Source organism: Pinus tabuliformis, chromosome J (assembly GCF_031772625.1).
Source record: "Pinus tabuliformis cultivar Carrire ecotype Pingquan chromosome J, CPIR1, whole genome shotgun sequence".
Taxonomy (NCBI): Eukaryota; Viridiplantae; Streptophyta; class Pinopsida; order Pinales; family Pinaceae; genus Pinus; species Pinus tabuliformis.
In genome coordinates this window covers 652,300,600-652,311,112 of record NC_142295.1, presented here as the reverse complement: position 1 = coordinate 652,311,112, position 10,513 = coordinate 652,300,600, and positions in this window count along the sequence as shown.

Here is a 10,513-nt window from a genome sequence, read left to right as displayed (position 1 = left end):
CAACTTGTCCCTTCATAATGGCAACAGTTGATGGGCTCTTCCGACTTTAAAATTGGCCATACTACATTTTATTGAAAACTCTAAAGGAGAAGTGGATTTTCCTAGTTTTGAGTAGTTTCATAATAATATAATATGATAAGGTTGTGAATTTTTAGAGTATGCAAGTGAATCGACAAGCTTCCCTCAAACCAAAGATCCATAAGCTGGTCTAACTGTAGTAGTTTAAAGTAATTAAATTTTAATTAATATTATCAGATATTAATTGTAGTTTTGGCCATTCGTGGCTCTCTCCATGCTGGTGTGGCCATCAAAATAGCAGGGATAGAATAAAAGGATGTTAAAACATGCATATGTATTATTTTCCATAGGAAGAAAACCATAGAATAATGAGTTACAACTTGTTTCCTATGGGAGTGGCTCAAAATATGAATACATGAATGACATAACTTATTAGTTTTAAATTATGTGCATGATAAAGAATAAGACCTCAAATTGTTGCACCATGCAAGTATTTATTAATTTGTTGATGATGCTGGACCCGCCGACATGTGAAGGGGATCTCCACGGTAAGAAGTCCCAATTAGACCTCAGACTTTTTGGTGTAGGAGTCCTAGCAGTGGATCGTAAGGTAATGCCTTAACCACAATGTCGCATAGAGGCAAGTAAGGTAACTCTGTCAGTAGCAAGGGTGTGACTGATGCAGTGAGTCAAGGAATGAGTATGAGAGGTTCCAACACTTCAAAGGGGGAGGAAGGTGAATGTGAGTTCCAGTTAAAAGGGATCAGTCCCAACTTAGATAGTAACACACAACACAAAGGACATGTAGCTTCTGGCAGAGCAGTCGGCACGGATGCGACAGTCACAACATAAAGGTAAGATAACACGAACAACACTCACGGATTAGTCCAAGATGAGTGTGATGAATGATATAAATAGGTTCAGAGAAAGGTCTGTCTGATATCCAGTAGAGTAGTCGACATGGATGGTGACATCATTAACAACATATGTAACACATTATCAACAAGATTCATATAATTGCATACAAATCAGTTCATATACAAGTACTTAAGTTAAACAACATATATCATTAAGGCAAAGGAGAAGTCCAACTACAATAACAACATATGCATTAAAATGTGTTGGCTATTATTATATAAAGAAGTGTAAGTCACAATCATACAATACATCACGTAAACCTGCTAGCCCCATCAGTGGAACATTGCAGCCACATCCACCTGCTCCTCCAAAGAGATGTACTAGCTTCGTGCAGTGGAGAAGCCAAGGCATGTTACAATACTGTCCAAGACTTCTTCAGGATAGTATTAGTAGAATCTTGGCTGACCAAAAGCCTATACAATGAATTATGAGGGGCTATTTATAGCAAAGGGTGGGTTGACCCTTGACATTCCCCTTTGTGACCATTCAACTACCCTCATGACTCTTCACCTACTCTATGATTGTTACATTCACTCTTGAGAGTTGACTTACACTTGACATGACTCAACATTACAATGCACATGTACCCATGTGAACAATGGCTTGAACAAGCTAAACTATACACCACTCTGACTTAGACAACTATAGAAGTCAAACTGCTTGACATCCTCGTGCTGATCAACAATAACATATTGGTGCCAAGATTGGTAGTTTCTGATAGTGTCCATGTGTTCCACTGTGACATCCGTCTGGAACCTGAATCTTGCCTCCATGGCATCCAGGTACACTGCTTGGGCTACTCGGTCCAAATCATCTCAAAGCATGCACATCATTGTCCTCAATGTGGTCGGACCAGCAAAATACTTGCGCATGTTTCTGCACTGATAGGCAAGTCTGGATTGGTGGCGATGTGCATCAACTCGTCGAAGTATGAGTCAAGCTCCTGTTGGACCTACTTCTTGGTCTTCACTTGGGTGAGTGTCCAAAGTGATAGAATCGCATATGTGTGCACAATAACCTCCATGCTCTTCAATACTCATGCATGGGCAGCCTGTATGCCATTGATGAGTTGTGGTAGGTCCTCATAGTTCTAGATTTGACTTTGGATATGTGCTTGTAGCTTGAATGCATTGGCCTTCATCATCTTTAGCAAATGAAGTGGGGCTCCTTTATACTTCATCATCCATGCTCACATTCTAACAATGGCAGCATGTATGTTCTTCAAGATGTGAGCTCTTCTCACACATGGATGTTGCCATCCGTGAAGATGAACGATTGCTTGATGCATAGTACCGAACTTGAAGTACAATGCTTGCAGAACCATGTCCAAGGACAACACTTCCTCCAATATTTCCTTCTTCAATTCATCTCAGGTGTACATTGTCACCAAGTATCCTCCATGCTTGGCCACCTGTAGTTCCTTCACCATTTGTGCATTCTCGACTATATGGAAGCGAACACTGGAGCTAGTGGCTTCGGAATACACTCTAGTTGCATCTGCCAAAGCATCTCGGTCCTTGTGCACATTGGTCATGATCACTTGTTCTTCAACTTGTGCAGGGGATGTTTGGTCCTCCAGAGTTGGTACTCTGTCAGGGTCCACAAATCTATGTTGAGATTCATCAAAGGAGTTGTTGTGAATCTCTGCTTCTAGCTGACCACCAAGGATCTCAGTGCATCCTTGGTCATTCGAGACTTTCTCATCATGTGGATGCCTGGAAGTGGTGAGGCATGATGCTGGTATCTTGTCCCAACTCTTTTTGCTCCATGTCTGCATCCAACTATTCAAATGCCTGTTCTATCTCATGAGAAAAGTCTTGCCCTTGCGAGGGTTCACCCTGTTCGCTTGATTCCAGTTGTTCAAGAGAATCAACTACTTGTATGGGCACAACTTCGTCTATACGCACATGATACACCCCCTGCTGAATTTGTTGTTGCTGCACTTCCTTCTCATGTTGGCACAGCTCTTGTTCTTTCCAGAGTTTCCCCCTCAGCTCATGCAACTCCTTCTCTGATTCTTCCATTCTCTTCTAATCCCTCTGCCTTCGCGTGATTCACTTGTCACGCTGCGGCCTCTTCTGTTGAATAGCCATAGCTACTTTTTCCATAGGTGGATCTACTTGAAACTTGCATCTTTGTTCCTCCTCCATGTGGTCGATAATCTTTCTCTTTCCTTTGTCACACACAGGTATGCTTGGCTCTATTACCTTTGCTGTTGCTACTACTACTGGTGTTCTCCACGGTGTTGCTTCATGCTCCTGTGCTAGCCATTCTATGGTGAAATCGATCTATTCATTAGGTCTTGAATGATGGTAACAATACCTCCATGAGTCTTCCTTGGCCCAATGAAATGCCCCATGGATCCAATTGAACTGAACTCTCATGCAATGATCCTTCACAATGCAATGTGGGTCATACGGGTTAAAGCTTTGGAGGTCTAACGGGTACTTCCTCATTTGTTCAGCTTTGACATCCGCTTGCTTGATGCTTTGGATCTTGTACAACCCAATCCACAATGGAAGAGTGGGCCAAGGTGCCTTATTCTTCTGTTGCAGCCTAGCTGTTAATCCTACTGAGATATGATATGCTACTTCTTGCATGACAAGCATGTCCAAAGAAAACTTTGGCAGAACATGTGGAGGCTTCTTTGCACTGAACACTCGGATGAACGTGTCGTCCGGTGAGGCATACCAATCCACAATGCCTAACAATTACTTCATCACTTCTTATGTCATGCAGGGTGGATCATGTTCAAATATTAACCTATACACTGGGGCAACAAGATGGTCATACAACCATTTGATCACGCCTCTGAAGCTGCACTCGGAGAATATCTTGAAATATGTGCTCACAACAGTCTCCGCCGGTGACCATGCCCACTCTAAGCTTGGGAATTCATGTCAGACACAGACTAGATCTAGAATGTAGGTGGACATATAAACCTCTACATGCATGCCTTCGGGTGACTTTCGAGCCTTTGTGACTTGCTCCTTCAGCTGATGAGCCATTATGCTGGACCAGTTGCATGGTCTTCCTTCTCTAGTGAGTTGGTCCATCATGACCACCCAACTCTAAGGGAAAGTATCAGTGCTCACTTGGCCGAACAGTCGACATGAAAATATGAACAAGTATTGGTATGCCTTCCTCAGTATCTCTGTCTTATAGATTCGATTAGGGGTCATCTTGAAACGAGTTGGCTCCTTTACCCAATCCTTCAGAATATCTCTGGAGTGGCCTCTACTGTTGGGAAAGCTGAATGGAGGGGTCATGAAAGTCATGGGCTCATCCATATGATACATATCATGGTAATCTCATGCCCAGAAGGTTGCAAGCTTCGTCCCACTGACACTGCTCAAGGTCATCGTCTCGGGGTCAGTGTGAGAGATGATCTAGTGAATCATATCCACACATGGGAATGTGAGGTATCTGCATGCAATCTGGTACAGGCCAGACTTATGAATTTTCACGTACACCTGACGGTCTTCAAGGTCTTCCCCAAAAGTACCTGCAAATGTTTCATTCACCTCTTGCCACTTCAGTTTGATGTCCTTGTCTAGATACAACTTTGTATCTTCGTAGATCGGCATGCTAGAGGACACCTGTTCAACTGTTGTTCCAACTACAACACCATCAGTGTCCTGGGATCCTATTCTCTTGGAAGCCATTGAGACAGATGAACACCTGAAATATCTGGAAACAAGCAGCATGCATGGCAAGAAATATGTTAGTGAAAACAAAGAAAATCCGGGGAAGGTCACAGCACATACTTGGGGAACTAATGAGCAAGATTGCGCAAATTTCACTGGGAGGCTGAGTGAATGGCTGCTAGAACTGTGCAAAAGGTAGTCTGGGCTGACTGGGAGGCTGGATTGGCTGCTGGATCTACAAAATGCATAATCCAATTGGGCAGTTAGTTGCTGGGATTTCACAATGCGCGATTCCATCTAGGAAAGACTACTGGCCTAGGGGAAAATTTGCGCAAATTTTTGGGCCAAGTGGCCACTGACCTCCAGAAATGTGCAACTCAGTCCAGGAGGTCAGTGTTGGGCTAGAATGTGCAAATCTGGAGAGGAAGGTGAGCCTTCCTTCTCCAGATTACACAATGCATCCTTGGTGAAGGAAGAGACTGGGCCAAGGTTGGCCCGACTCGCCAATGGGAAACTAAAAGCAAGTAAGTCGATGAAATGCATGGTGACACTAAGTGATAGCAGAAGTGATAAATAGTGAATGCAAAAAATGAATGGAATATTGAGCAAACAGATCAACATGCACATGGGTGAGGCCGTTCACCGATTGGGCGAACGTCCGTGTAGAACAGTTTCATGCATGTGACAGCAGTGAGATAGCAATGAAAATTGAAACAGAGCTAGGAAAAGCTATAATATATGTAAATGAGAGCATGAATTCAAAGAAATCAAGATAACAACACTCACATAAGCGAATACACAAAAAGCGACAGAAATGTTGAAAAAGACAAGTTGAGGCCACTTACTCATGAATAGATGAGCTGGATGTGTTGAAGATTTCTGGATGTGTTGTGGGATGTCAGAGCTACAAGATCAATGTGAATGAATGAGCTCTGATGCGTCGAATAAATAAGTTTAGTCTCAAGACGCGCATTCCACAAATCTAGGAAAAAATGACACTTGGAGGGAAACTTCTAAAACAACTTTGCATGTAACCATCAACTACTAAAAATAGATCCTTGAATCATGGGATACATTTTGCATGTTGCCTCTTGCTATTCTAGGAATATCAAGTCATGCATGCATGCAAGCCAAGTTTCCTTGGTCCTGGGTGGAACTGGTCAACTAGACTATCCATGCATGCCAATGCTCAGCTTCTTGGGAAAAATGCACATTCCTTATTGTAAGCTCGGCTGACTGCCCAAGGGGATTGCACAATTTCTGGGCCTAGCAGTTGACTACTGCCTAGATTTGCACAAATCCCGTTGGGATGGTTGGTTGGTAGGATTGTGCAATCCTGGAGACCAGCAGGCTGTCAGAGAGGATTGCAAAATTCCTGGAGGGAAAGGCTGGTTTCCCTCTAGGAATGTGCAATTTTCAAGGGGAAGCTGCTCAACCTACAATTGGATCAAGTCCAGGTAAGAATCCTATGAGGGAAATGGATCAACTGTGATTGACATGTTGCCTTTGTGTGAGGAAAGCACTGAAGCTTGAGTACTTGATGAAGCAAGACAAAGTGTTGTGCAAGGTTGGTAGGGAGGCTCCAAAACAGGCAAAGGAAAAATTTTGGAGGGTGTTTGTAGCCGCCACAACACTTGGTGACACACTAGTAGAAATCGAGCTCTCTGAATAAATCTTGTTCGTGAAAAGCAAGTCTAACACCTCCGGAAGTATTGTTCAGTTCTTAGCTTATATTGGTCTCACACTAAGTTGATGTAAGATGTATCATCTTCCAAACTCTTGGGCAATTGAAACTCACTCCAGGTTAAGGGAACACAATTGTTTCATTTGGGTTTTAGGGGTATATAGGTGCACAAGAAGTATAGTCGTCAGAGTCTTAGTTTCATCTTCGGTGTTTCCTCACTGCCAACGGGCCTGGATAGTACCCCGGTGGAGTCACATAGGAACACAAGCATGGTTCCACTACCAACGAGCCTGGTCAGTACCCCAGTGGAGTTAATTACATCACCTCCCTACGCAGGAAGCCTTTCTCTTCTTTTGTCTTATTCATTTTTCATTTGGATTTTTTGACTTTTCATTTTTTTTTTTTTTTTTTTTCATTTTCACTGTGCATAGCACTTATTCATTTCAGAGGCAGAAGAGGGGTCCCAACTTATTTAGAGGAGAGGAGGTTGTTCCAATAGATAAGTAGTTTATTATATCTCTGACATGCCTGTTAAGGTTTTCCCCCTCACCTTACTCTACTTGACTGAGCTCACAAGGGTTAACCCAAAAATAATTGAATAGAGAAGGTGACACTAATTAGCGTGCAAGCATTGTGTTTAAACCAAGGTTCCCTTCGAAGAGTACGTATTTTCCTTCAACACATCATGGACTAAGAGTAATAAGTTCATCATACAGAGGCAAGATGACAGATAACCAAGTAGCGATAGATATGCAAACCCTCTTGTACTTTACCTAGCTCGTTTCATGAGTCACACATGGTTTCATGCAAACTAACCTACGAATGAATGAAGCAAACAACAAAGAAAAGTAAGAGAAGAAGTAAAAGTGAAAGGAAAACAAGTAAGAAAACAAGAAAGCACACAAAGAAGCAAGCAAATCATGTAATAAAAAAACCATGCAAGCAAACAACTAAAAGAAAACACTACTCCTACTCCTATACTAACAATGCATAGGCCTAATCACATGAAGTGATACTTCCAGTGCAGCCACCAGTGCATTGGTAGACCCATGTGGGTGAAGGCTTGGTCCGCGAGTAACCTAGATGTGCGGACCAAAATACAGGAAAGATATAACAGTGAAGACAGCCAGACTTGGTGTTTCAAAGTGCCCACGGGACATAAGCGAGTACATGTGCATGACAGACAATCCGTGAAGTTATCATGATGCTGTGTAACACTATGTGCAACTTTGAAGCAAAAGCACACTCTTGTTTGAGACATGCAAGCAAACCAAAGAAACAAAGACAACTTGCATCGTGAACGAGTGCTTGAAATGTAAGACTTCTCCAAAGCATGAGCAATGGGATTGTGCAGTTTGAGGGGAGGAAGTGTGACCTGTGAGTGAGATGGATCTTCAATGCATACAAACGAGTGATGAGGAGCCTTGGGTGATTGAATAGTTTCATGATCGGAAGTGAGACTAACCCCAAGAGAGCAAAGGCTTGACATAACCATCAGCTCAGGCTGAAGTGCCTTGATAGTCTTGGGTGTCTCAACTTCATCATAAGGTAGATCATCATAAATCGGTGGCTTCGAAAGATCAATTGTGATAGATTCATGATTGTGATAAAAAATGGAAGCAAATAGATCACGACCACCACGATCAGAAAAATCAATGAATTATTTGGCATCCTCATGATCAGATGAATCAAACAGAGGGGTAGATGAAAAGTGAACGAACTCATCCTTTGTGTTTCTGGAAAAGAAAGATGAAGGATCAAGTGGATCTTCAATGAATAACTTATCCTCTCTGTTGTCAAATGATGTACTAGCATCCAGTGAGTCCTCTAAGTGATCAATAATGGGTGTAACCGTGGATGAAGACACATGAAAAATCATGGATGGAAGGTTCACCAAAGAAGCTAGGAAAGAATGGAGGGGGCTTCGATGGAAGGGAGTCATCCTTCGCCTAGTGTTGATGTTCAAGCTCCCACTCATACTCTTGATGAATGAAAATGCATGTTGGTTGTGCAACACCAACTCCATCAATGGGTTCTTCCTCTTTCACAACAAGTGCAGAGTCTGGAATGGATGAACACAAGACAACATCATCTGGAGGAACACCTGAGTGCGAAGATGGAGGTTGAAGAAAAGAATGCACATGGGAACTTGAAGGACTCACAACCAAATCTGTGCAAAAATTGAGTGGAGTGATGTTGGCAAGGTGTGAAAGTTGAACAAATGCATGAACATGATCCTCAGCATAATTGGGTGATGGTGGAACTGTTGAATGAAAGGGAGGAAGACACTCCGTTGAGATAGTGCTTGCTCCCACATGGGACTGCATAGTTCCATAAAAAAAGAAGGTTGAGCAAGTCTTGACATCAAGCTTTCTCTTGGGACGGGTAGATTTCTTGAGGAAATACTTGAATCGGTCCCAGAGATAATCGAACTTCATCTAGCCCTTCGGAGGTTGAAACTGTAAGTCATGGAAGCACTGCCAAAAATCAATAACGGATTCATGCGGAGCCCTCCGTTGCTATAACAGTTTTCGGTCAAGATGGTCTGGATCAAAATGATGGAACGTGTCTTCAATAAGATCACAAAAGTGCTCACATGAATGCATAGTGTCAGCCAGTAGGCTTAGCACCCAATGAAATGGGGATTCGCGAAGTGTGAATGTAAGCAATAGACTAGCCTGTTCATCAGTAAACTCATCTTCCTCATAAATCATGGAAAAGAATTTATGTAAGTGCTTAGGCCAATCCACTTTGCCTTCACCATCATACGTGTGAGTGGACAAGAGATTGAAAAGCTTCCCTGATATGGAGACATCTTCACAATTCGAAAAACACCTCGGGGGAATAAGAATGAAAAATTCCATGAAAGATATGCAAAGGTTCAAAACTGGATGAGAGGACACTTCTTGTCACCAGGTCCTCCTTCTAGCGCTAGAAATGTTGATGGTGCTGGACCTGCCAACATGTCAAGGGGATATCCTTGGTAAGAAGTCCCAATTAGACCTCAAACCATTTGGTGTAGGATTCCTAGCAGTGGGTCGTAAGGTAATGCCTTGACCACGATGTCGCACAGAGGCAAGTAAGATAACTTTGTCAATAGCAAGGGTGTGACTGATGCAGTGAGTCAAGGAATGAGTATGAGAGGTTCCAACACTTCAAAGGGAGAGGAAGGTGAAGGTGAGTTCCAGGTTGAAAGGGATTAGTCCCAACTCGGCTAGGAACACACAACACAAAGGACATGCACAACTTCCGACAGAGCAGTCGACACAGATGCAACAGTCACAACATACAAGGTAAGATAACACAAATAGTGCTCACCGATTACTCCAAGACGAGTGTGATGGTTGATATAAAAAGGTTCAGAGAAAGGTCTGTGTGATGTCTGGCGGAGCAGTCGACATAGACAGTGACAACATTAATAACATATGCAACACATTAACAACAAGATTCATATAATTGCATACAAATCAGTTCATATACAAGTACATAAGTTAAACAACATATATCATTAAGGGAACCGAAGCAGTTCAACTACAATAAAAACATATGCATGAAAATGTGCTGGCTTTTACTATATAAGAAGTGTAAGTCACAATCATACAATACACCATGTAAACCTACTAGCCCCATCAATGGAATGTTACAACCCCATCCCGCTACTCCTCCAAAGAGATGTACGAGCTCCGTGCAGTGGAAGCCAAGGCATGTTACAATATTGTCCAAGCCTTCTTCAAGATAGTCTTAGTAGAAGATTGGCTAACCAAAAGCCTATACAATGAGTTATGAGGGACTATTTATAGCAAAGGGTGGGGTGACCCTTGACATTCCCCTTTGTGACCGTTCAACTACCCTCATGACTCTTCACCTACTCTATGACTGTTACATTCACTCTTGAGACTTGACTTACACTTGACATGACTCAACATTACAATGCACATGTACCCATGTGAATAATGGCTTGAACAAGCCAAACTAGACACCACTCTAACTTAGAAAACTATAGAAGTCCAACTGCTCAACATCCTCATGTTGATCAACAGTAACATATTGGTGCCAAGATTGGTAGTCTCTCATAGTATCGGTGTCTTCCACTGTGACTTCTGTCTAGAACTTGAACCTTGCCTCCATGGCATCCGAGTACACTTCTTGGGCTCCTTGGTCCAAATCATCTGAAAGCATGTGCATCATTGTCTTCAATGTGGTTGGAATAACAACATACTTTCACATGATGTCTACACTGATAGGC